This window comes from Camelus bactrianus, chromosome 5, assembly GCF_048773025.1.
Source record: "Camelus bactrianus isolate YW-2024 breed Bactrian camel chromosome 5, ASM4877302v1, whole genome shotgun sequence".
Lineage (NCBI taxonomy): Eukaryota > Metazoa > Chordata > Mammalia > Artiodactyla > Camelidae > Camelus > Camelus bactrianus.
In genome coordinates this window covers 41,214,817-41,242,375 of record NC_133543.1, presented here as the reverse complement: position 1 = coordinate 41,242,375, position 27,559 = coordinate 41,214,817, and the positions used below count along the sequence as shown (strand labels likewise).

The following is a 27,559-nucleotide window of genomic DNA, read 5'->3' as shown; positions in this document are numbered from 1 at the left end:
TGGAAGGTAAAGAAGTTGTGAACAAAAAATACTACAAACCATATCAGTAAACAAAGAATGCTGAAGCCATCAAGTTATCAATTGCTGCCGCCAGCCCCCTACAGTGAAGGCAAGCAGGCAGCCTGGCTGGCCTCTGCAGCCTGAGGGGACTTACAGTGTGAAAGGACAGGATACTGGCCCTAGATAGCTAGATGCTGGTCAAAGGAATGATTTCAATGAGCCTAAATGTTTGCTCCTTCCCATACACAGAAGAGCGCTAAATTATTTAATTTGAGATGCCTTGTTTTCTTCAGTTAACAAGTAATCTTTCAATGTCCCAACTACCTGGTCTTTGTTGTAACTCTCAGCTTTTAGGCTGTGCATTTATTTCAGCCGACAAAGTAGAAAAATAACATAAAAAATATATACTTTCAGGAAGCATACCTTGAAAGAAAGGAGAGAGTAAGCCTGTTGTTAGAGGAGAGTGCAGAGAGGAGGAATAGTTTGGGGTTTTGGTCTTGTTTGTTATTGTGATGGAAGAATCTTGCACATTCTTGTCAATATTTAAAATGCAGGTGAACATGGAGAAATTTCATAGAGTAAGGAAGCTGAAGGGATGGGGGATCCAGAGTGCTGGGGAAAACATCAACTCTGGATAACCGTGCCTCTAAGCTAGAGTTAATGATAGACTTGATGGATTCAGACACAGGGAAGGTGTAGAAGGGAGAGCAAAATATTAAGAGTTGACATGATACCTGTTTTCTCAGTGTAACAGAAAGCAAGGACATGGTGAAAGGGAAGATAACTCTTCACCAAAAACCCACCATCTCTTTCGCTCCCATCTAGACTACATTCGCCAATCTCTCTTTGTTGATAAGTGTGACCGTGCACATAATTTCTGGTTGGTGCTATGTGAGTGGAATTGGTACATTCATTTCAAGACTAAGTATTTAGAAAGTGGATATGCGTCTTCTCTTTCAGAGAAGCTGAAGACGGTTGGAAACAAAGCCCTAAGGGATGGCAGAGTCACAAAATGAAAGGTTCCAGGATGCTTGAATCACCAGTTGGAGGAAAGCCATCCACCAACCAAGAGTATGATATGATCAAAAAATAAACATCAGTTGTGTTTGTGCTTTTATCTATTTTCAGATCTTTCTGTTGTAACAATTTAGTCTTCTCTAACCACTAACAATTAACTTCTGATAAAGAAATCCATAGGTGGTGTAAAATGCTCAAAAAATGCTAAAGGTTTGGAAAAACTATGCTGAGAAATAGGAAAAGTTGTTGTCTAGAAACAGGTAAAAGAGCTGCCTTGTGGCTAAAGTTGGAGAACATAAATTTGTAGGTGCCTCCAGTCTGCGTGATCGTGTTTATTTTCCCAACAGCATTCACAAACCCAGGTGTAGGAGTGGAAAAGGCAGACTGTTATCGAGTTTCAAGTTGTTTCCACATCCATCAAGACCAAAGAGGATTTTAACAATGTCATGGGTTCCTAGAAGTCAAATCACAAGGAATAATGTTTCAGGCAGGCATGCCATGCTGTGTTCAGTACCACTGGTGGAAACGGTTGAAACACAGTGTAAAGTATCAGGAAGTGGAGGTGATAAAAGGCAAAGTTCAGCGAGTGGAGCAGGGGAATCTAGTGTAACAAAAAAAGCAGGAAATACATGACAGAAATGTAAGTGGGATCATCTCTTGGGTCTATTATTTCTTTACATGGTTTTCAAAGAAGCTTCTGTCATACCAGAACATAACTGTGGCTTTGAGTGAGTCACTGCAGTTCTCTGGAACTGTGTTTCCTCATTGATATAACAGGGTTCATTGCTGACATAGGGAATAATGTGTGCAAACGCTTAGCCCAGGGCCTCGAAAACAGTGATTGCTCTAAATAATATTTATCATTACTATTTATTATTAATAGTAAAAAGACAGAGTTCGGTTAGATCTTTAACCCCCTTCCTCTGTTAAAATTCTGGGAATCTGTATTTTATAGATCATTATCCCAGCTACTTAATGGTGGGTTGGGATGGCGAAAAGGAGTTAATATTAGCAAACATAATAAAGAGAGAAGTGAAATATACTTGTTATGCTAGATCCTTTGAGCACAAGCCAGAAGGGACAGGCAGGAAACGCAGCATCCTCCCAATGTGACTGCTACATCTGGAGAGGCTGAGAGAAAGGACATTTCAAACTCCAGGAAGTAAGAGGAAAAGTCAGATCAGGTCCAGTGGTGAACAGAACCAACTGGCCAAGACTGGCTTCCCCTCAGGCAGGACAAGAGCAGTAAAATATCTTGCACTTTTATGGCTTTAAATTCATCCAGTCTTGCCACTCATTTTACAGAGGAAGAAATGGACAGGTGCAGAGACTGACCAAAGCCATACTTTGGCTTCAGGGATGTGCAGAAGTAAACACTGTCCCCCCAAAGCTCCTTCTACCTAGCCTACAGAAATTGTCCCCAAAGTTTTGTACCCTTAGAATCTAGAGACCTTGGAGGGTGACAAGCAAATTGTATCAATTATCTTGTTATGAATTCATTTTCTGGATTCTTTCTTAAGAGACTGGATTAGGTGGGCAGTGGGAAAGAAGGAAGCGCTGAGCCTCAATGGACAGGAAACGACCTCCTCATTGTAGATTCTTCCACTGGTTCTCTTCACAGATTGCTTTTGTAACTTTAGTTCAAATGCAGCAATTTCCTTTCCTCCTCCCAGACATACTTCAGAAATAAAAACTGCCAAATGTGTAGGGAGAAAGGGAAGGCCAGGAAAAGATAAAGTATCCAGTTTAACTGATTATCTGAAATGCACCTGCCTGTGTGTCACCTGCTGTTCAACCCATTTCTTTCACTTATTTTTTGGGTAAATAAGAGATGAGTGAATTATGAGGCAAACATTTATTCTACAACAATGCAAGACAAGCAGAACATTTACTCTACAACAATGTCCCCAAATGCAAGGAGCTTGGGTTGGGCATATGAAGGTCTATAAACTCCTGTAAGATCCAGCCCTTGCTCGGCATGGTCTTCTGCAGGAAAGGAAATGATACGTGTTTTCAAATAATTACCATACAGAGGAGTAAATGAGACACTTAGTGGCATAAAAAGAGTAATTGAAGAGTTCAGGAAATGTACAAAAGACTTTTGACTGGGGCAGTGAGGTAGTCTGTGGTCAGGACATTCAAAGATTGGCAGGATTTCAAAGAGGTGAAGTAGAAGGAAGAGCATTAGCACAGGGGCAGCAGTAGGAATAAAACAGATCCAGGGAATTCTACATAGTCCAGCTCAACCAGATCACGGGGAAGATGAGAGCAGAACCTTAATACTGGGGCAAGACTGCAACTGTCCATGAATTCAAAGACAAGTATTTAGAGTGTGGTCCAATAGGGCAGAGTGACTCACGGAAGGGTGGAGCAAAGAGTGATGTGATCAAAGCAGTTTTGATATTGCCACGGAGAAACAAAACATCCTTTCTTTCTTCAGTATAAATAAAAGGAAAACAACTTTGGAGAACCTAGTACTCTGAGCTGTACTATTTTTGTCACTTTTCAAGTACATTTAGAAGTTGAGGATGTTTTACTGAAACTCATAAAATCTTAATGAAAATTTTCCAAAATGTTTACCCTGAACATCAACTTTTGTTCCTATTGTGTTCCAACCAGCCTTCGTGGTCACTGGTGCACATAAGGTAAGGAAGAAAGCTCTCTAAGCAGGTCACCAAGTCATACTCGGAGGCCATCTCATTTGACAGTGGCAGCTTTTAAAAATCTAATTTTCAGAAAACATTCTTTCTGTTATCATTTGTGGGATTTGAAAGATATAGGTGGATAATCAAATATGAAATTCCACAGAGGACATAGCACCATTTAAAGACTATGAGTCTAGAAAAATCTAAATTAAACAATCATTGTTCAAACAGTACCCACACCTCAACAGTGTTTCACTATTACAAAATATATTAGTAATCTTTTCATTTTGCTGGTCAAATTAAAAGATACCCCCAAATAATGCTTTAAAGTTTTGTTAATACATTATGTCACAATAAATTTTTACTTAGGAGGGAAACATTTTCCTAATTAAAACCAGAAACTATGCACTGTCTGCTGCATAAAGCAGAAATTTTACTTTGAAAGAATCACCATAAAGTTTTCAACTGAAAAATGGGAAACAAGAATACAGATGTAATATAGGAAGAAATATTTAACACAAAGAACCAGTAAGAACTGCCAACAAAAGATGAAAATCCTGAAAAACAAGAAAGAAAGAAAGAAAAAAAAAACCCATAGGGTCACATTCATGTCAAGACATGAAATTAGAGTTCTGAACAAACTGTGACCACAGTCATTACCTAAACATCCTCAGGTATTCAAACTGTCAGCTCTTCATGCTTCCTCTTCCTGAAATGTTGCTGAGATCAATACCCAGTCAGATAATACGGGAAGAGGTCTAAAGTCATTAGAGATTTCCTGGCTTGTAGCCATTTGGGCCCTTGCCTTTCTCACTTGCAGTTAAATCTGATCATCTGTCCCTCCTACATTTCTTTCCCCCATCCTGTCAACAATTATGAAACAAGGAAATATACAAAATGCCCTTTATTAGCTTCTTCGCTCTCTTTAACACAAATTCCAAATTGTCTTCTTATCTCAGAGGGAATGAGTCCTGATGGAATTTTCTAAGTATTTTGACAAGTATCTAAAACCACTTTTATATTACTGCTAGTTGAGCGCCATTCATTCCTTCCCTACCTTCCAAAATAACAATCCTGAAATTAGCCAGTCGTAGGGGTCTCAAACTTAATGACTAGTAATTTTCCCCGGAAACTTCAGATGAAAAAGATATCGTATTGTACACAATCAGATAGACTAACAGGCAGGCCATCTGACACATTTTTTCAAGCAAGCATGTTAAAAGCGAAGAGTTATAATTTTTAACTCCAATCCTGGACTTTAAAATTTCAGAGACACAGTGAAAGTACTATTGAGTGCACATACACAATTGTACTGTAGCTTTTCCATAGAAACTTCATTTTTAAAAATATATGATTGTGCTGGCTTTTTAAAATACTGAAGTACAAAATAGGAAACATTCTTGAAAGATAGATCATCTACTGCAGTCGTCAGGAAACTTTGTCTCTCTGTTGCTGAAGCAACAGTCTCTTCACCACAAAATTGTCAAGAACTACTTGAGCCCAAGTTAACCTCTTCCTTCCATAACCACAACAGTTATAGCCAACAGTTATACCCCATTCTACTACTGGGTAAGTAGTAGACTTACCATACTTACTTGACTATGCAAGATCTTACACTGGTCCCTAATTGATATCTTTATGTTTTACATTGTTAAACTCTAACCTTCTCAAAAGCAGGATAGCCATACTTTTTCTTTACCTAGAACTTGTTACTATATAATGCCTCACAAGTCCACAGAAAACCTCATTTAATAACTCAAGTGTTACATATATTTGATTCCTAATGCTCTTTCTAAAGTGTTGCTTCTGCACTTAGGACAGTGTAGTGTGTCTGATCATTGACAAGTAGAAAAAAAATCAAGTTTTGGGAAACCTAAGCAGAAACATCATCACAGTAAAAAAAAAAAAAAAAAAAAAAAAGGAGAAATTAGATAATGGTCTAGAAATTGCTTCCCTTCTCAAATAACTATAGTTGCCACTAACCTCTCTTCCTCCATGCCCTGCCCCCACCATACCCACAAAATTAAAGGGGGAAAAGCCTGGATAATTCATTCACAACATGCAAGAGCTAAATTATCTAGGCAACTGCATTTTTTGCCCAAATCTTCCCTTTTTGAATATAAAAAGAAAAATATAGAAGAAGGAAGAAAGCTAATATTTTGAAGTCTACTACCGGACAGGAACATCACTAGCAATTTTACATGTGTTATATCATATATTACCATCCACATTTTGTCAACAAGACACTGAGGCCCAGTGAGGCTGAATAGTTTAACCTAAGGACAAAGACTTTGGTTTCCTTTCCCCGACTACACTCAGCAAAATTTATCCCACAGTTCAGTCACTCATTGAAAAAACATTTATTGAGCACTTACCACAAGCTAGTCATCATTGTAGACATCAGAAATAAGAAAGTATGTGAGGCAGACCAAGCCCCTCATAAAGCTTACATTCTAGTGATGAAAGCAGAAAACAAATACCCAAACAGGATATTTGAGAGTTATAATAGTTTACCAATATGACTTACGTACAATGATAGTCAAGTATTTCTAAATATCTATGAGATTAAATAGTTACAAAAACAGAATGGGGGGGTGGTTATGAATGGTAACACTGTGGCCCTCTTGTCGAACTAAGCTAAGCCATTGCATCTTTTAACAAACAGAGGGAGAGAGAAGGAAGCAGAGTATTAATGCTGCTCAGAAAGTCTTTATAAAATAAAGTGACTGTGTGAGATATCAGAATGGACAGGGCCAACAATGTTGGTTCTCAAACTGCAAATTTTGCCTTTATTTGTTATTACTAAGGTACAGCTGCATTATTTGGAAAAATCAAGGGAGTGTTGTAACTCAACATAATCCCCCTATGAGTAACACAAGACGGTTTCAACATCCTCATCACAAGGTTTCCCATGCTGCACATGGTGCCCATTGGGCAAAGGCATCCAGCACTCAGTCCATGGCCAGCAAGAACTATAGCACTCAGAGATTAGAGTGGGAAGTAGCTATCAGGAAGTGTTTGGCCCGAGTGTGGCAGTTCTCATTACCCTCCACACTCCTAAATGAAACTTCACATCTATTAAACTTGGGAACATATGCAAAATTCTAAGTTTTATTTTAAGCAATGAAGACTCAGTGGAACTTACCCTTCCTTCCCTCACCTATTTCTACAAGTATAAAAGTTGACTAAATTAGCTAGGAGCCATTTCTATAGCTGCCCCCACCCCCATGATATTTATGTGTTGTGTCATTTGGGTTGGCCCTTGTCACTAAGACCTGGAGAGAATTTGCATTTGTAAATTACTTTGGAACTCCAGAGGAACACAGTTTTAGCATTAGATGGAAGACAGTCCAGAGACCTAAGGCTAAGATCAGGACTTCATTCACAGGGCTGTACCTTCCTGCTGGAGCACTCTTTGCAAATCTATTTTTGCTCCTTTAAGTTACTACGTGGGGAGTGGAGGCTGTGTTAATTTCATCAGTGTACACTTTCTATTTCCTCCTAGAACTGTCACACTCCAGCAGTTAAGATCCTCAAAGAAGCCTCAATCCCCTTCTAGAATCTTTCCCTCCCTTGATTCAGAAGGGAGCAACAGTCCTTATCAGACAAGCGACATCCACAAGCCAAAAGTTTGTAACAAACTTTGAGTTAGATACCAACCCTAGCCCAAAAGTCCTGCCTCTTAGCTAAGGAGGTAAGTGTATTACACCCCATCGCCCTCCAAAAGAGCTAAACCCTGTATAAGAAGGAGCCCACGTTTCTGTCGATGGGGAGAAATTCTAAATCTTTCCGAAGATTCCGCCGCCACCCCAACACCGGACTCACCGGGTCAGAGAGAGACCACTCCCCCCGCTACAACCCTGGGGGCGGGGGCGGAGAGGGTCTCCCAGGAAGCACACACCTGAGGTTGATCCTCTCGCGCGAGGGGAGACAGAGCAGGAGCGCCCGGTTCCTCCGGCAGGGGCGGAGTCTCTGCCTCCCCCCCGAATCAGAGCCGCGGCCCCGGTACTCGAGGCGCGCGTGCTTGTCACCGGGGGCAGGCAGGGCGACTGTAACCCGACGCGCCCAGCGCCGCCGCGCCCCCGCCTCCCCGGCAACTTGCTCCTCCCGCTCCCCTCCCCGAGGGCCGACCCCGGCCGCGCGGCCGCCACATCCCGCAGAATACCTCGGGCCCAGGCTCCTCTGGGCCGGCGGGGAACCGCGGAAGTGGAGGCGGGGGACCCGGCGGGGGGAAGGGGTAAGCGTTGCGAACCAGCGAGCGAGCAAGGTCTCCGCCGCCCAGTGAACGTGACTAACGGGGACGCGAGGACGATGGGCCCGCCGGGTGGGGTGGCGGCGCGGCGGACGATGGGTCCTCTCCCCAGGCTGTGGAGCACCGGGCGGCACTCCAGGCGCTCCGCCTCGCCTGGCCAGGCGGCTGGCGGGCCGGGAAGCCTCAGCTAGGCTAGGCCGGGAGAGGACGGTGGAGGTGACCGATTTCCTCTGCCCCCCCATCCCCGTGCGGCCCGCCCTCGCCACCTGAACAAGACAGAGAGCACGCCCGCCTGCAAGCTGGCGGGGCTGGCTTACCTGATTTCTCGTCCCCTGCCCCCGAATTTGGTTTCCCCTACTCCGCAGGCAGGCTTCCCCTGGCCTAGAAACGCGTCTGGGAGGCGGGCGGACCCCTGGGACCCCGTCGTCAGAGCCCAAAGCCCTCGCCCCGGCTCCCCCCCCCCCCCCCCGCCCCGCGCACTCTGGAGAAGCACCCGGCCTCCTGACCCTCGCCTGAATGTCGGCGCGGGGACCCGCAGGGAAGACCAGGCCCAGGCATCGGGGTAGGATGCTGAGCACAGGCTCCTCAGGCCCAGCCTCGTACAGGTGGGGGGAGGGGAAGAGCCCGGGTAGCAAAGCAGCAGGCTTCCCAGTTGCACCCCTAAAACCGACCCTGCCCACTGAGCATGCCCAGCTCACTTGTTGGAACTACAACAGCTAGGCAGGCAGGCGAGCCCAAGGGGACCCAAGGAGGGCGCAGGTGGTGTTTAAATGGACCCATTTCTTTAAGGTTTTTCCTCTGAAGATCTCTGGGAGTTTTACACGTAACGTTTCTACCGTGGTGTTGGAAAATACCCAGGGAAGGTTTGGAAAGGCCTTCCAAAAAGTGGCAGCCTTTGAACTGAAATCCCAGGGGTGGGTTTTTCTTTTTTTCAGCCAATTATTTACTAAGACATTTACTAATTTCTTTAAATACCAAAGAATTATTATAATTGACCCAGAGGAATATGTAGATTTATTGCACCCCAAACTCTTAATAACAGGAAACCTGCCTATCCAATGGGTAGTGTATCCAGTGGAACAGTGGTTCTCAGCCTTGGATACACATTACAGATGGGGGACGGGAGAGGGGAGTGGACGTTAAATGATCGATGTCCGGTTTCCATCCCCACACGAACTGAATCAGTCTGTGGATGGAACCTGAAAATCTTTATATTTTAAAACTGTGGGTCTCAAAGTGTGGCTAGGGGAGCGAGCAGAAGTCAGCATCACCAGAGAACTTGCTAGAAATGAAAATTCTCGGCCTCGCTCCAGACTACCTGATTCTTAAACTTTGGGACCGGGAGCCTAACTGATTGAACAAGCCCTTGGGGAGATTCAGATGCACACTACTGTTTGAAAACACAAGATTCACACAAGCACCCAGGCAGGGTTGAAAACCCCTGTGATAGACCATTGGTTTCACTTTTTTTTTTTTTTTTCAAATCCTAAACATTTGTCTAGAAGAGTAACATGTTACACAGAAAAGGAATAATCTAGTTGAATAGAGGTGCCAAATTCTGGATTTCCTGCCCTCCCACTAACTCTCCCAGAACAGTTCAGTGATTGGAAATGGTGACCACCTACTATTATTCACTTTTGTACTCTGGTGCCTAGCACAGTGCCTATAACATAATAGATGTTTGATCATTGTTAATTGACTTGAAATGAATACTTAAGTGAACGATTTGTTTGAGGCCCTATTATGTATACTGTTTATTTTCCCCACATGTCCTAGTCACCTTGCTAAGCTAACAAGCCAGCAGGGATTCAGTTCTCATCAATAATCCATGATCATTCATGATGGTACAGTCCAAGTCAGACCCTGATGGAACAGAAAATGGGAAGAGGTAGAAAATGTTGAGGTGGGAAAAGTCAGAAGCACTGGACATGATTTCACTTGCCAAAATTGGGGCCCAAAGCAACCAAAGGAAAGCAAGAAGGACCTAAGCATGGGTGGAATTCAGGAAAGGAATCAAAGGAAGAAAGGTGTGTATGGGAGGGGTTAAGGGAGGAGAGATAAGAAAGCTTAACATGATAAGCCTACTCTGACCTTTTTCTAAACAGCCCACCTGAGCCCTCCTCTTCCCCAGGCTCCATATATATATATCTAATCTCAACTACAGCCTTGAAAAATTTTAATTAGAAATTGTTGTGAAATAGTTACTTCCAACTGCTGTGTGAAAACATAGCCCATTTGAAATTACTCAATATAAGTTAGGCATCCACTTTTATTCAAGGCCAAGTGGTTTAAAAAAAAGTTAATTTTTAGAGAGATATGCTAGATAATTTCAAAATGCAGAAGTTTATGATACTTCTTTAAGACCCACAGAGACTTACAAAATCAAAATTATTTCCTATTTACTCCATCACTATTTTCTAGATGGAATAAAGTATGAAAATGAATTTTTCTTTTTAGCCTTCTACATAATGCTTTAAAACTTAAGATACTATTTATGAACACCTAAAGTAGCATTCCACCTCTATATCTCTGTCCCTGTATCTTGCTTATCATGACAAGAATTCCACTAAAAGAGTTTGGTTGCTGATTGGCGTATCTAACAGGAGTGTAATTTCCCACATGTCTAAGCAATTTATTTTCGTTATTAAGATAATTTTGCGGGGAAGAGGGGAATAATCATTAATTTAGGGATTACCTTTAGAATTAAGTATTACACTAGATCCACACACAAAAAAAACTTTGCCTATACACATATACACTAGCTACGGCCTCTCATGGAATTAAAACAAAACCAAACTAAACACGTCGAAGCCTGAAAAGGGAGAAAACTGAGTGAAGGTGGAGGAGAGGAAGCACTTATCATAACCGAATTAAAAACATGAAGTAATTATTTCAGCAGAAGGCAGTCTACTGAAGACCAGCCTCGGGGAAGTTACTCTTAAGTGTTTCTCCTAGTCATTATAAGCATGACTCAGCATTTGGAATGAAACTATGTTTACTGTCTTTCAGACTGAGGGTGTCAGATAACTTTGGTGCTACCTAACCCTTTTCTAGTCTGCCTAAGAAAACTTGAGGACTGTCATGGGTTTGCAGCCTCACATGGCTACCAAAATCTGAAAAGCTTTCCCCTTTTCATTTGTTTCTATGTTAACAAAGCCTAAGTTTGCCCACCATTAATTTATCTTGCTTTTGTAGCACTATCTGGTAAATTTAGGTTATTTTCTGTATTCCAGTATAACAAAATGAGCAAGAAGTTCTTCCCTTCCCAAGCCCAGAGAGTGAGTTACCTGCTACTTAGACATCGGAAACCCAACTGCTAGGGGTGAACTTTCCCCAACATGGGGAACCTTCCAGTGACAATTCTATTACATGCCTTTTATGACCATATCTGCATCATGCCCAGGGTCCACTGTTTTATGCCCTGCCCATTTCTAGAGAGAAACAAAATTTCATTGGTTACCAAAGCTCATAATCAAATCTATGGAATGTAAGGAACAAAAGGGGCCATAAATGATATTAACGCCCACACTTTTGTTTTACAAAGGATGAAACCAAGGCCCATAGGTATAAGTACTTTACCTAAGCTTACAAAGTTAGCTAAACCTAGAGCCAAGACTAAAATGAGAAACTGCTTGGTATAGAGAACAGTGTTCTTCAAATCTATCCTCTTCTAAGTTCTTCAACTGTGGCCAGTCTTCCCAGAGTCTTGGTTTCCTCATCAGTGAGGATGTTAATAGCGAACATTCAATATTATTTACTCTGTGTCGGGCACTGGTCTTAACAAGGTGTATGTAATCTTTAATCCTCAGAATAACTATGAGTTTTTTCATTTCTTTTGCTTTCTTTTTACAAACAGGAAATTGAGGCACAGAATTGTTAGGTAACATGCCCAAGATATCTTAGCTAGCAACAGCCAAACTGGGATGGAATGGGATAATAAATGTCAAATGCCTGACATATAGGTTGTCAATAAAAGTATCACCAATTTCATTTCTCTTCCCTAACCCCCAGGCATTCTGACCCTTGGTCCAACATTGGGCCAAGACACCTTTGTTCTGAGCTCTGATTGCTGTGTAGGCTCACGTCTTTCTTCCATTCTATTATTTTAGTAGTTTACATAACTTAGGAAGTACTGTATGCACCTATAATTTTATCCACTATTAACAATAGTTAAAACATTAAGAAGATAACCAAGCATTAACGACTACAAGTTTACTATCACCAAACTAACAAAATCCCTAATATACAGTTTCTAAAAGATTAGCAATGCTGTCCATGAAAATCTTTTAAAAATCCTTGAACAGGACCGGACCAGTACATTCGGGGCTTGGAGATAAGGGCAGCTCATTTATCACTTAGTGGGCCTCCACCTCCTTGTTACTTGAATTCTTGAAAGCAGGATTATAGACATTTAAAAATATCCAACAGAAACTCTTCCCACGTCATTGATTCTCAGAGTCAGAATCAAGAATGAGATGAAAATACAGTATATGATCCCTGAAAGGATGAGATAAAAATACTAAATATATTTTAAAAGGGTACTTGAAGTTTTATTTCTGCTTTACAAGAATCTGGGAAAAGTATTTTTAAAATAAAATTTTAAAGCATCAATATAAAGTGGCACCAGGAAACTTACTTAGATTTAAAGGTCTTGAGGGTAAAGGAAATGTGAACTCCTTCCTTGGGCAGGCATCTACTCTGTTCCTAGGACAAGGCAGCACTGAAAATAAGCTTTTGCAAATGTTTGTGATATAAATCGAGTAATGTCTCTGGAACATAGCCTCCTATTTAATAGCAGGAGGAAAGTTGTGGGTAAGCAGAAATGTCCCAAGAAACTCATGCAGAGAACATACATAAGTATTAGGTTCTGACGTGGAGCTGAAACAAAATGGAGTTAACTCTGGTTATGATTTAGTGAAAGAGGTGACTGAGCCAAGAGTAAACAGCCCAGGAAACTGGAGATTGTTCAGTTCCATCTCTGAATACCTGTTACATAACCTGGAGACGGCTTAAATCTCAGCAGTAAATACTTGAAACAGACTTGACCACAGTCTGTAATGTTATTATGTGATTTCTTTTTTAAATGAATGAATCTGAACAGCAAAATATAGAGCAACAGTAGCAATGGGTGGGGTTTGTGTCTGTGCGTGATTAGCTTTAAAATGAGAAGAACACTGTGTCTTAACTCAGCAGCCTTGAAGCACATGGGCATTGACCTAATTTCTGCTAAGCCAAGAGAAAGTCCCTTTACACACAGGGGTGTGGGCCAGAGAGTAACAGGTGCTGTTTCCTCAGTAAATACCTTGGACTCAGAAGGGAATCTCCTTCATTCCTCCGCTATTAGCAAAAGCATCATGCAAAGCTGAAAATGAACCATAGAAAAGTAGAGCATCTTGTTCTGTTATCTTTATCTGTTTATTTTCGAAATAGCTCTTTAGGGGAGGGGAGTGGTGGTGCTTAAAACAGAAGAGAGTGATTCAGTGTAACCTTCATCAAGGAGAAATTTGACAACTAAATGGAAAGCCTGTTATTTTAAAAATTTGTTTTACTTCAATAATAAAAAAGTCATCTAGTTAAAAAAAAATTCTAGATCACACTATAAATAGATAATCCCTTTTCCTTGCTGCTTAACGTTTAACTGTGGTCAAGTTTCTTGAGAACTGAGACAACTTGACATGTGATGAAAAGCTAGAAACTGGTGTCAGGGCATCTGAAAATTGTTTTTGTTTCTAGTAAATTTAGTGTCTGTGTATGCTAAATATATCTTTCAATAGTCAGATATGGAGGAAGACATTTTTTCCTGAGCATGTGCCCTTCACTATCAACCTGATCCTCTTGGGAACTTGAAATAGAGTAAAATTCCAGCCCTCCTGAAGACCGTCTTCCTGCAGTGGGTCTCAGAGCACCACAGGGTGGAATTCCAGCTTTTCCATTATCTTCCTTACCCTAAACACAATTTACATTCCTGCTTTTGGGCTATGCGAAAAGCAAATTGTCCTCAAGTTTATGGAGCTAAAGTAAAGACTTAAAAGCTGTCCTGTGGTGGGCAGAATAGTGGCCTCCCTGGGACTTCTGAATGTCACCCTAGGAGGGGGGAGTATTAGTGGATATGATTTAACTAAGGAGCCCCAGATGATGAGGTTATCCTGAATTATCAGAGTGGACCCTAAATGCAATCACACGTGTCCTTCCTTTTAAGAGAGAAGTAATAGAGGGGTTTTACACAGATGGAAAAGTAGAAGACAGTGTCATGAGGGACGCAGGCTGGAGACAAGCTCAAGAATGCCAGCAGCCAGCAGGAGCTTGAAGAAGCAAGGAATGGATTCCCGCCCCTCCAGATCTGCTGGAGAGAGTAAGGTCCTGCTAACCCTAATTTCAGTCCAGTAATGCTGATTTTGAATGTCTGGCCTCTACCGGATCCTCCTTCAAGCAGAACTTCTTGCGCCAGTTGCTGGAAGCATTTTCAGCTTCAACTCTTTTAGAATTTGCCTCTACTGCAGAAAGCTTCCTCATTCAAGGTCATTCCTTTCCTGGACTAGTCCTTACCCTGTGGTTGAATGAAGCAGGGGTATAAAGGCTTAGCTGGATAATTGGGAAATAACTCCAATGGCTCCAGAACTCCCTTACAGGGGGTGACTGAGGTTCTGCTGGGCTTGCATCACAGTTGCGCTTCTCCCTCCACCCACTCTTGCTTCTGCACTCCTCTTCTCACAAGTACCCCTAATAGTAACCTGCATGCAATACTCTGTCCCAGCATCTGCTTCCAGAAAACCTAAGCTGCATCAGGGCCCTTCATAAAAAGGAAGCCCAGGTAACCAAAACCCTTGAGTTCCACAGAATTTTAAAATCATTCTTCCTCCTTATTCTGATTTCTCCACTTAGATTATACATTTCTGTCCAGCTCAAATAAAGAACCATTGCCTGGAGACTCTGTAATCTGCTCTCCATCTCAGGGCACAAGGCTTCGCTGAACCACATATATAGTTCAGGAGTATGAGTTGACGCATTTCCCCCTAAACCCTACTTCCTTTCAAATTTTTCTAACTTACATGTTTCTGATTTTAGTCAATCCAAGGCTATTTGCTGAGCATCACCTACGAACCAGGCACTATTCTATTATTCCAGGGATACAGGGCTAGGTGCTCTTATCACACAGTCCAGATTGCAGCATGTGATATACTCTAGATTGACCTTTACATAGGCCTCCCAGGCAAGGTAAATGAATTAACTAGGCTAGATGTAAGACAAATAAGGAGTGGTGGGTCTGGGGCAAATTGGAGAGCGCCTACCACACCTAAAGAGGTGAGCTCTCTACCTAAACCTGGTGATCAAACTGTGTTACTAGCTAGGAAAACATATATTATATGCTTGCTTATGTGATATAAGATGAAGTCTGCATTATCACCTCGGATTTATTTTTGCCCCAAATATTTAACCTAAATTAATCAAGCCTTTAGATCTGAATTCTAGCCCACAAATGCAATGCATGTTTTAATTGGATCCTGGCTAGAATAGAAAATGAACGAGGGGAGGGTAGAGCTCATGCTTAGCATGCATGAGGTCCTGAGTTCAATCCCCAGTACCTCCTCTAAGAATAAGTAAATAAACCTAATTACCTCCCCCCACCCCCGCCAAAATGAAAGAAAGAAAGAAAATGAATGGAAAAGAAATTTTGGAAACAAGGGGGAAATTTGAATATGGACTGAGTAAAGATGACCTTAGAGAATTACAATTGATTTTTCTTCTTCAGAGTGATAATATCGCAATTATGTACAAAACTGTCCTTATTATAGAAATGCATGCTAACATATTTAGGGGTGAAGTAATATAACATTTTAAGATAGTTCAGCAAAAATATAAATGTATAGATATAGAGATTTGATTTTATAATAAATACGGCAAAATAATAACAATTGTTGAATCCAGAGGTAGATGAATAGATATTTATTTGTAATTCTACTCTTCAGTTTGCCTTAAGATTTTCATAATCAAAATCCTGAGAAAAAAGAAATGGGGCATGGTTTATATAGCTCTTGTCCATCACTGTCATGGGGGAGTTAGGCCGTGTTACTTGATACTCTAAATTTTCAAAAGAACCCAGAAATCTGGAATTTTTATACAAAAGGCTTTTCCCACTTAAGAAAATATTAGCAACCAAATCTAAAAACAAATAGTAACAACAGAACCTCTGTGCAGGCCTGATACAATGCATTTGGATGCTAAAGCTCTAGACACGAATTCCCCTTCTCTGAGATCCCTGCAACTTAACCCTTTCTTCCACCTTGCTCTCTGACCCTCCATCCCTGGTTTTCTTGCCTCTCAAAGTGACTTCTAGCTAACTTAGTCCTTTTCTCACTCTTGCTCTTCTTTTTTCCCAACTGGCCTCTGACGCTTTACAGTTTCATTGAGCAGTTGGTGGATAATGCGAAAATTAATCAGGCTATGGATTTCTCTGGAGTATCAGATGATTTAGCAAACCGAGAATTGTTTAATAATTATCCTAGGGCACTAAACATTATCCTAATGATCTAAAGTAGTTATTAAACCTTCCCACTTAAGATTATTAAATTGCAACATCTGTCTTCAGGAAGGATTTCTATTGCATGTAATATTTGCAAAACATTTACAACTGCTTTTAGTTGTATCTCAGGCCCTATGATAAGTTTATAGTTTTTCCCCCCCTTTACTTAATGGCTGAAAACACTAGGCATGGAGTCCTAAAGGTAACTCGAGTCCTCTGTAGGAGAAGGAATTAGACCTAGGCAAGCTTCCTGGATGACAGGCTGCTGCTTATCCAACTGTACCACATTCTCTCCAGCCCTCGTTTGCTTTATTAGCTAATTACCAGGCTGCATATTCAACCCAAGTTTCAACTATATTAAGGGCTATTTACTAGCTAAAATCAATACCCCTTCGATTAGACATCTGGCGTGGCTTTTGGTAACTAAGCATTTTTTGGGCTTCACTGCTTTTACTCCATCAGGGAGGTGGGAAAGTGCTTTGTTTTGATTTTTTACACTTAGTGGCTACTGCTCTTAGCAATAGAAGATAAAAGGGCAGGAGAGACTCGCTTTGCCACAGCAGAGAATAGGAACAAACATGTAATATTTACTGCACAAGGAAAGGGGCAAAGAAAAATATAATAACGAACAGTGATTTTACTATTTTTAAGGCTCTTTTTTCAACTAGATAAATCTCTTTGTATTTATGCCTGGTGCCCCAAGCACCATATTAGCCTTAAAAATAAAAACATAAATCAAATACACTCTCCAACTTGGTTAAGTTGGAAAGAGACAAAATTGAAACAATAATTACTATAAAAGAGTGAGAAGAGCAAAAAGTAGATGTGAAACTGGGTTTTGACATAGCATAGAAAAGGGAATGATTTATTCCTTCTAGAAAGAAAAATGCCCAAAATGCCTTTTTGTTGGTAATGATGGTGAAATGACAGAAAGTCCCTTTTTAATACGGGAATTTTATTATGAAAGTATAGTAGTTCTGCTTTATCACTGGGGGAACATTCCAAAACCCCTAGTGGATACCTGAAACTGTAGATATAATACTGAACCCCATATGTACTATGTGTTTTTCTATACATGCATACCTATGATAAAGTTTAATTTATAAATTAGGCACAGTAAGAGATTAACGAAAGTAACTAATAATAAAATAGAACAATTATAATAACAATATACTGTAATAAAAGTTATGTGACTGTGGTCTTTCTCTCAAATTATCTTATTGTACAAATTTAATGCCTTTTCCACCTTAACCAAGAATTTACCACACACTGTGTCTGAAACTTTTGCAGTTTGAGGTGCAACAGCAAAACTAGCATGAATTTCTTTTCCTTTCTTCACAAGTTAACAGATAGAAGATTGCTTCTTACTGTAGATCTTAGCAACCTCAGCATATGATTTTTTTTCTTTCTGTATTAGGTCAAGAACTTCCAGCTTCTCACTTTATGGCCCCTTTTTGGCATATCTGAATTGCCAGCATCACTACTTTCGTGCTTTGGGGCCATTATTAAGGGAAATCCTGGAACACAAGCACTGCAACAGTCTATCTGATCTGATAACCTAGATAGTCACTGACTACTGGGTGGGACACGCTGGACAAAGGGATGACTCACACCCCAGGGACGAATGGAGACAGACAGCTTGAGATTTCATCACACTACTATGAACAGTGCACAATTTAAATTTTATAAACTGTTTATTTCTGGAATTTTCCATTTAATATTTTAGGACTGCGGTTGACCATGGCTAACTGAAAGTGTGAAAAATAAAACTATGGATAAGGGGGACTGTCACTGTAATCCACGTTCATTTTGAAATATATAGACAAAGAAGAGTAAGAAACCCCTATAATCCCACCACTCAGATCACAATTAACCTCTGCTAATAGTTTGCTGTAAACATTTTAAGAATGTTTTCTATTATATATATGCACAACTTTCTAAAATAATTAAACCAAAAATATGTGAAGACATAGGCTTTGAATCAGATCATTCCAAACCAGATCTTGCCAGTTATTACCTTCATGACTTTGGACAATCTGCTTAATCTCTCTGAGATTCAGGTTTCTCATCTGTTATATATGGATAATGATACCTACGCCTCAGTGGGTTGTTGTAAAGATAAATGAGATGATAGAAATACAACTCTTAGAACAATCTCTGAGGCATATAAAGCACTCAACATGTTCATTCATCTAACAAGTATTTATTAAGAGCTCTCTGATTAAGCACTTAGACTACATTAGTGAACTAAATATGGTATTTATTTTAAATATTATCATTAGTATTATCATGCCTTGTGAATCCTCTTTCATTTAACAATGTAGGGAATATCTTTCAATGAAAATAAACATATAAACATGGATCCATATCATCATTTTTACTGGCTACACAGCGTTTCAATGGGAATGTATGTCACAAGCTATTCAGCCAATCTCCTATTCAAGGAACTACAAAGATGGTTTCCAATCTGTATTGTAGATAACACTGCTTTGAACATCTTTGTATCCATGTCCAAATGAATCCATAGCATTCCTCCCAGAATGCTAATGTGAACATTTTCATGAACCACAACACCAGATAGGATTTTCAAGGAAGCAAACCACTGTTACCTCTTAGCCCACTCTTCCAATGCCTACTCAACCCTCTCTGTGCTCCTAGGAAAAGTATAGAACTACAGTGCTGCTTGATACAAAGTTGTTGACTGTTTTTTGTTTTTCCTTTTTTTTTTTAAATTTAATATATGTAAAAATAACCTGGAACACTTGTTTAAACATGCTTGTTCCTAGAAGTAAAGGGTACCCACATAGATTCTGTCTCTGTACAAACAGGTTGGGGACTAAGGATTTGCATCCTAATGAGCACCCCAAGCTAATTTGAATGGAGATAGTCCTCAGACTACACCATGTTGAACAACTCTGCTATAGTCTCGTGCTCCTCAAAGGGCAGTTCCTGTATAAGCAGCAAGAGCTTGTAACCCAGGTGCTTACTAGAAATGCAGGATCTCAGACCTCACCCCAGACCTACTAAACAAATCTGCTCTTTAAAAAGTTCTCTGAATGATTCACACGCACATTAAATTTTGATAAAACCTGTCCTGTAGTTTAATTGTCAATAAATAATCTGTGAGTAGATCCAAAGCAGAAAAAATTTCCCATGAAAAGTAGAAGTCCTATCCATTTGGTTTTGGCAGGAGCGGGGTGGGGGAACGGTATTTAGAATTCATACAATATTGGATACTGAGAATACATAACAAGAAGCCTTGAATCTCACATTTTTCCAGTATCACTTGAATAATCTGGGGGAAAAAAATCCCAGAAGGATAAGCCAGTGGCATATGAGACTCCTTTACTAATATTCCAGGAAAAATGATGAGGAAAAATGAAATCTAAATGATCTATTCATAGTTCTCTGGTTATGCCCATCTATGTGGATATCAATTTCTAACTCTTTTCTAGGTTTGAATGACTTTATGAGAGATCGAAGCAAGAAAGATTTAAACAGCTTCCAGTATGATCAATAGATGCTAAATGAAGTAAAATTAGTTTGGGTTTTATTTCTCTTATCAGTTTCTATTGATGAACCTTTCAAATTATAAAGTTATGCAGCTGAAACCAAAAGCAAATAGGGGAAATGATGGAGCTTTTATTTAGTATCATTAGATGGTATTTTAAGAGGTTCAAAATTAGTAGAAATATATCTTGTTAAGTCACAAATTTCATTGTATTAATCTCTTATAGGAAACTGTTTGGAAATAACCATCTTGTAATCAAATCTGAACATTTGTTAGGATATTGAGAATTTCATTACATAGTTAAATAATTAGATAGGTATGGTGGGATTTGGGATAAACCCAAAGGAAAAATAACATATGTTGAATCAAGTAACAATTTTATATCCCGCAATTTCTTGCGTTTCAAATATCCTTACAAAAACGTTTCAAAGTTTGTTAGACCTTAAAGATGCAATTTAACTAGTTGTCCTCATTCTCTAAGTTTATTTTAAATTAAGCAATGTTTGGCTTTGGTTAACAAAAAAAGAGAGAGAGAGGAGAGAGACAGACAGACAGACAGACAGAACTAACCATAGAGCCATAGAGCACTTATAAGTTTTTGATTGGTATTCAAACGTATATGTCTCAATGTTCATTTCACCATAAAAAATACTTGGGTAAAATCTCTTATAGTGCAAATTTAAGCCTATTCTGTCTCTTTGAACTCTTCCTTGGTGATAGGGAGGATGAGGATGATTTAAAAAGACAGAGTTCAAGAAAAAGGAAAGCAGAAGGGAAGTGGAAGAGATGCAGATGAGACCAGTCAGTAAGGATATGCTAAGTCACTCGGATATATAAATTTAAAGGCAACAGTAACAAGAAGAAAAAGAGCTGAAATTCTAATTCTTTTCTTATTAAAACTGAAAAGAAATGCTATTTCTTCCTGAAACTCAGCTTCATTATCAGCTATAATGCTTCATGGTCCATTTGTCTGGTCAGAGAGAATGGGTCTCTGTGGAAATCTCTTGGTTGCCACTTTCTGATTCATGGTGTAATATTTCTCAAACGTTTAATATTTGTACATCTCCCTCATTATTTTTGCTTCCTTCATTAACATTTTTCTTCAAATCAACTTACTTTCTAAAAAGTTCAACTTCTTCCTAAGAAATAATGTCCATGAATTACACATTAATCTAAACAAATTAAAATAAATTAAAAATTTTAAATGTCCATATGCACCTAAAAGCATTTCATGAACCAACAGCATTTGGCAAATCCTGATATAATAAGTGCTCCATAAATATTTGGTAAATTAAGGAACAAATCTTCACTTATTTTTAGTAGCTTGTTTATGAACTTGAATATACAAGATATAAATGGAAAATCATTATCTATTCATCAAGATTTTGCTCCAAATCATCAAATCAATCATAATTTTTTCTTCTGGCATCTATTTAATTTTATACAACCATTCTCAGAGTTTAGCTAATTACTGATATTAATCAAATAGTATTTTGTAACTTTTCAGTGATCTGTTTTATTGATCATTCACCTTGCAAAGAATGAGATCTAAGAAAGAAAAAAAAAAATGAAACAAAACCAGAAAGTGGTCCCAAACCAAATTCTTTTGAGTAAAATTGATTGATTCATCCTTCAGTGAATACCTCTGTGTGAGGCATTGTGCTAATTTCTGAAAATGCAAAGATAAATAAGACAATCTTGACCTCAAACTGCTTAAAATTTCATGAGGAAACAAGGCAGTTAAACAGATAAATGTCATTCATGGCAATAAATGTTATAAGAGAGGTATGTATCAGTGCCTCAGGAGTACCAAGGAGTGAGTGACCAACAGCACCCAAGGATGGCCAAGGAGAAGTCTCAGTGGAGTCAGGTAGTAGCTAAACTCCAGGATCTGGCACCATACGAGGTACTCAAGAATCATTTAGAAAACTCATGAATAGTGAAAGAATAGAGTCAGACGTTAACCAGTTGGACAAACAGGAAAAGAATCAACCCAGATCTAAGCTGTCCAGTATGCCAGGCAAATCAGTGTGAACTTTGGAATAAAGTGATATAAAACACGTGGAAACTTCAAAATATTCTCATTTAATTTTAAACCACGAATCCTAATACATTGGTTTAAGTAATATTTTTCATTTTCCAATATGATTTCAAAGGATGAGTTATTTTAACTCTTATACAAGTGAGATTATTGAGAAAGTATCAAATAGGGTAGAAAACCTGTCATCCGATGACAGCTCTACCAGTACCTGGCCCTGTCCTAAGCCAAACTTCAGCCTCTCTGGGTCTGAATTGTTCTCAGCTTCGGAAGTATCTCACTTTGGGTTGTAGTTGCAAAATATATTGAGTCTAACTACTTCTCCCCAGTGTGCTCCTACCATCTTTTGCAGATATTATTGAAATAACCTCTTACCTTGGCTCATTGCTGACTTTCTTGCCCCCATTCACTCTATTCTCAACTCAGCAGCCAGAATACTCCTGTTAAGTAGTTAACAGTTCAGTAAAACCATCCCTCTGCTTAAAATCTTCCAATAGCTTTCCATATCAGTTAGAACAAAAGCCAAATTCCTTGCCATGGTCACCACTTACCCTATCTACCTAATCTCATTTCCCATCACTCTTACCTGCCTTCATTTCATTCCAACCCCAGGATATCCTTGCTGCTTCTTAAAAAAAGCACTTCCACCTCAAGAACTTTGGAATTTACACTTTCTATTATATCTGTAGGAGGCCTCTCCCTCCACCCCTACATCTTCCTTCCAATGTCACTTCCTCAGTGAGGCCTTTCCTCACCACCCTATTTACAATTTTATCCCTTACCAGCATTTTCTAACACCTTTCCCTGGTTTATTTTTTTTCCCACAGCCCTTAGCACTATTTAGAGAACAATACATTTTGTCTTATTTATTGCATTTTTAAAAAATCTTCCCATATTAGAATGTTAGTGCCACAATAGTAGGGACTTATGTTTGTTTTATTCAAGGATGTGTCCTCAGTGACTTGAAGAGTGTCTGGCACATAAAAGCCTCAAAAATATTTCATGAATGACTAAAGTATTTAATGAAAAGTAAATATTTGAATTAGATGTCCAACTGTTGAATAATAGCATGTGTGGTCATTATATTGCCTAGAAAATAGGAGCACATTAACTCATCATCATCATAATGTAATTTCTGAATCTAGTTAGATATTATGTAATACCTTCACATTTTTAACAACATATATTAAAGACCTATCAATCCCTTCTGGGAATGTCACTGTTATTTAGAATATTATGGAATAATTGATGACATTCTCCGTTTTTAAAAATACAAACAGCACTGAAATTATAATCATTTAAAAAGTAAGTATTCATTAAAAGTAATGCTAGTATTAAATAACCTTAGAAAAAGTTTTTAGATCTCATCCACTTTGAACGTAAAAAGCTGCTTTCTTTTTTAATAAATTTCACCAATAACATAATGCTGATAAAGCCACTGAAGTGTCACAGAGCTACAGAGCTAGAAGGTAATTTGAGATCTTTTCCATGAAGCATGTGAATGTCTAAACTAGTCAGTATCCACATATTTCTTAGAATAGAAAGACATTTAGATATATATATAAGAAACATTATGAATACTTTCAGATAATAGGTTTATTCCTTAAGTTTTAATGTAAATGTTTGCCCTCACATGTCTATTCTCTCTCCTTGTGCTTCAGCATCAATTAGTACAGAACGGTTGGGTTTAACTTTCAGTTTATATACAATTTGAAGAAACAGAAACATAGGTAAGCAGTAAATTGTATGTCATTTACGTGTTAGTCTGCTTTAAAGCACCAATTCTGAAAACAGTTTCACTTAGAATGCTAAAAGGAGAACAGATGAATGACATATGTTCTCTGAATTTTTAATACAATTTTTACATTTAAGTAACAGCAAAAATGACATCAAGACCCTATCCTTCATTAATAAGGAAAATCAAGCTTTGTCTCCAAATGATTTGTGCATTTGCATCAAAACTTTTTAATTTAACACTGCAAATTATTTAAACCGAAGTGACTGAATCTTTGAGGCAGACTAAATCCAATTCAACACCTTCTGCTGATTCACTAATTGTGTTAAAAATATAAATCGCTTTATCTATATTCGCCACACTCCCATGGAAGAAAATTCAGGAACTTAGAATGAAAATAACTTCTGCCTCTTTAAAATAGTCGTTGTATTTTTTTAACCTTCAGTTCCTCCCCCTTTTTTTTTACATTTCTTTTTTTTTTTAATTGAGTTATAGTCAGTTTACAATGTTGTGTCAATGTTCCTACGCTTCTAAAACAAGAAAATGTTAGCTATTACAGTTATTGCAAAGCAAAATGCCTGTGAAAGTATTTTGTGACATGAGTATGCTATAAATATAAAAGGCCATCATGATTATTAGTTTTGACATCACCCCTTCCAAAACAGCCACCAAACATATAAGCAAAGATTATGAAATACTGATGAAATAAAAAAAAACAAACTGCTTTTTTTGGCTAACTCAGCAAAAAATATATTTTGGCTACTATGTAGTTTCTTCTCTCAGTTTTATATTTATTGGTCCTTATAACTATGTTGCTCATTTTATACTGATTATAAGCAAGTTTTATAATTTTGGTTCTCACTTATTATTATTAATTGCTAATATTTATTGAGCTAAGCTGATTATTTGCCAGACACTGTGGTAATTATTTTGCTGTTAGTTCAAGATGAACAAAGACTAACTTCTGAAAAATCCTGTATGTAGTTTTATTTATTTCCCCAACCCTATTATTTTTCTTTCATTACATAGGATTAGTCTTAGAAGTGGAAAAAAAATTAAATCAGAAATAATTTGTCTGTTAGACATTCAGTTAATTGACCAAATGGAATATTCCTTTCACCAGTGCACTATCCTTTTTTGGTAAATATTGTATATATATATATATATATATATATATATATATATATATAATAGAGGAAAGGGGAAAAGTGAAGAGGTCTCCAAGTTACTAATAGCAGTATTAACCTTTTAAGCATAAACTCAAGATAAGACAGTCATGAATGTTAAGGAGCAAAACAAAGTCAAATGGTATATGACTTTGCAATACAGCCCCTTGCATTAAATGAAGGTAAAGAGAAAAATAAAGACAAATGTGTTCATGGTTCCTCAGGTTCAACCAAATTTAAATCTGTAAGTTTCTATTAAGATATCTTACTCACTTCCACAACTTCTGGGCTGGGATGACTCAGTCCTGGATGAAAACAGCTCAAGGCATTTACAAACAACTCAGAAGATGTATTTGTCCATTGTATTAGCACACACTTACAGAAAATTAAATCTGTGCAGAACGCCGAGTTATTTAAAATCTCACCTTGGACCTATTTCCTAGGCCAATGGCTGATGTAGGACCTCAGGAACTGAGCTGAACTGAGTCTACAGAGCACTGGGTTAAGGGAGATAAAGGCCCCAAAGAGGAAGAACCAGAAAGCAAGGAAGTTGAAAATCATTTCCAAGAGCATGTTGGGGGCTACAGGGATGAGGAAACAACAGAATACATATTTAAAAAAAAAAAGCCAGAGTCTGCTTTGGAGGCCAACACTAGCAGGGTCAGCCCAGGATGTGCTGGTGGGGTCGTGGGGAAATTAGATCTTTCTATGACCTACTATACTATAATTTGTCATGAATACTCTTGGTTGTGAATAAACAAAGATGTTTGGAAGATAATTCACCACTGGCTTTGCTTGCCCTTTCATGTTATTTAGCGTACACTGTATACTCTAAATGTGACCTTAGAAACACAGTCTGGCCATTTAATGGATTTAAATAATAAGGAAGACATGTTATAAGCAGTAGAAACCATTTCCTAAGCAAGGAGAGGAGGAGCTAGAACTAGCTGTAACTTCGTCAATACTATTTATTAATATATCAAAAGGAAATAATGTCTCTCTGGGAAGGGGTTGGGGATACTTAGCTTGGAGTAGGAATGCACACCATAGCTACATGCAACTCATCTAAGGTGAGAAGGCCCGTGGGCGCTGTTCAATTTCTGTGACAGGAATGTATGCCCATTGTGAAAGTGGAGGGGGAAGGGTATAGCTCAAGTGGTAGAGCGCACGCTTAGCATGCATGAGGTCCTGGGTTCAACCCCCAGTACCTCCTTCAAATATAAATAAATAAATAAACCCAATTACCTCCCCCTCATAAAGCAAAACAAAACAAAAGCAAAACATGAAGGTGGAAATATTAAGTACTTCATAAACTGGTGCCATTAAACATTTGAATTTACAATGAATTCCCCCAAGCTCTAACTCCATGCTTACCAACACTCATCAGATTACAACTCTGACTTCTCTTAAACTTTGATCAGAAGAAGAAAAATGCTCTGTAGTTTGAACTGGGAACCAAATAATTGTCTTATTTAATGCACATTTGACTTAGAGAGATTTTTTTTCCAATATACCATCAAATGAAGTTTTTAAGCTTGCAAAATTGAGGACCAGATCCTGAGCTGTGAAAAAAGTAACAAAGGAAAATACCACATGGTGAACACTCTTGGAAAGCATCTAGCCTGACCTGCCTCCATCAAACTTCAAACTAATGACTGATAGTTACCCACTGAATGAAACATATTCAGATAATTGTGTTTTTTAAAAATAACTTGTGTTGTTTTTATTTATTACAAAAGCAATATGTGTAGAATTTTTTAAAAATATGAATAAGCAAAAACTCAACATGAAAAATTACCTATAGTAATAATTAACAATTATAGCGTCCCCGCTATAATCCAAGAACTGTTCTGAGTGCTTAACTGTAGTAATTAACTTGTTTATTTCTTGGGACAATCCAATGAGGCTGGAACTAACTGTTGTTCTTATTTAATAGATTTTAAAACTAAGGCGGAAAAGTTAAGCAACCCGCTAAAGCTCACACACCGGTTAAGTGGCAGAGGGCACACTTACTCCATTTTGTACAGGTCCCATAATTCCTTCTTTCATACAGTCCTCTCCTACAAATAGATACATTATTTTCCTTATAAAAATGTGATTATATGCTACATCCTTTCTGCCTACCTCCACAACACCAAAATGCATCATGAAATTCTTTAGAGACCAAGCCATAAGGTATGCTCATTGGAAACTAGGTTACCATTGCTTTCATGCCCTTTCAGTTGCCAAGACTAAGAAAAACACTTAATTATGATTTTTTTTAGGGGGAAGGAATCATCTCCAGTTCAAATTTGGCAACACAGAGTTCTTCCTCATTTTTTCCCAATCGATATTCTTATCTCCCTTTCCAAAGTGAGAAACTGAGTACCACAAAACTTCTCTATATTACTCATTTGCACTAACCCACAACACACATAAAACAGTTTCAGAAACAACACACTAATACCACCATTAGTGACACAGATACAATGTAAAGTTCAAGATTTCTTCGCAATTTTTTTCTTTAGACTTCTAGTCAGTAAGTATATGGTCAAAGTACTGTGTTAAAATGATGTTTGAGGTCTTTTGTATATGTGTGGTTATGTTTTATATATGGTTAGGCTGCTTGGTTTGTTTACATTTAAATTTTAGAGTTTGGCCTCTCCATCGTTTTTTACTGAATATTATTTGAATA

The 27,559-nt window shown here is 38.6% G+C and overlaps 1 protein-coding gene across 6 annotated transcripts in view; it reads right to left on the bottom strand.

Moving 5' to 3' along the window:
• The window catches only part of GPD2 (glycerol-3-phosphate dehydrogenase 2), a 193,444-nt gene that overhangs the window by 125,683 nt on the left and 40,202 nt on the right, over positions 1–27,559 (bottom strand). For 2 of the 6 annotated variants that reach the window (XM_010971323.3, XM_074363689.1), the window contains exon 1: positions 7,564–7,697. The exons of 1 other annotated variant lie outside the window; for it this stretch is intronic. The gene's annotated coding sequence lies outside the window, so the exon portion shown is untranslated. Of the gene's footprint in view, positions 1–7,487; positions 7,698–7,827; positions 7,974–8,231; positions 8,664–27,559 lie in introns of those variants that run through there. 3 more of the 6 variants (XM_074363687.1, XM_045507693.2, XM_010971324.3) reach the window with 3 other exon arrangements.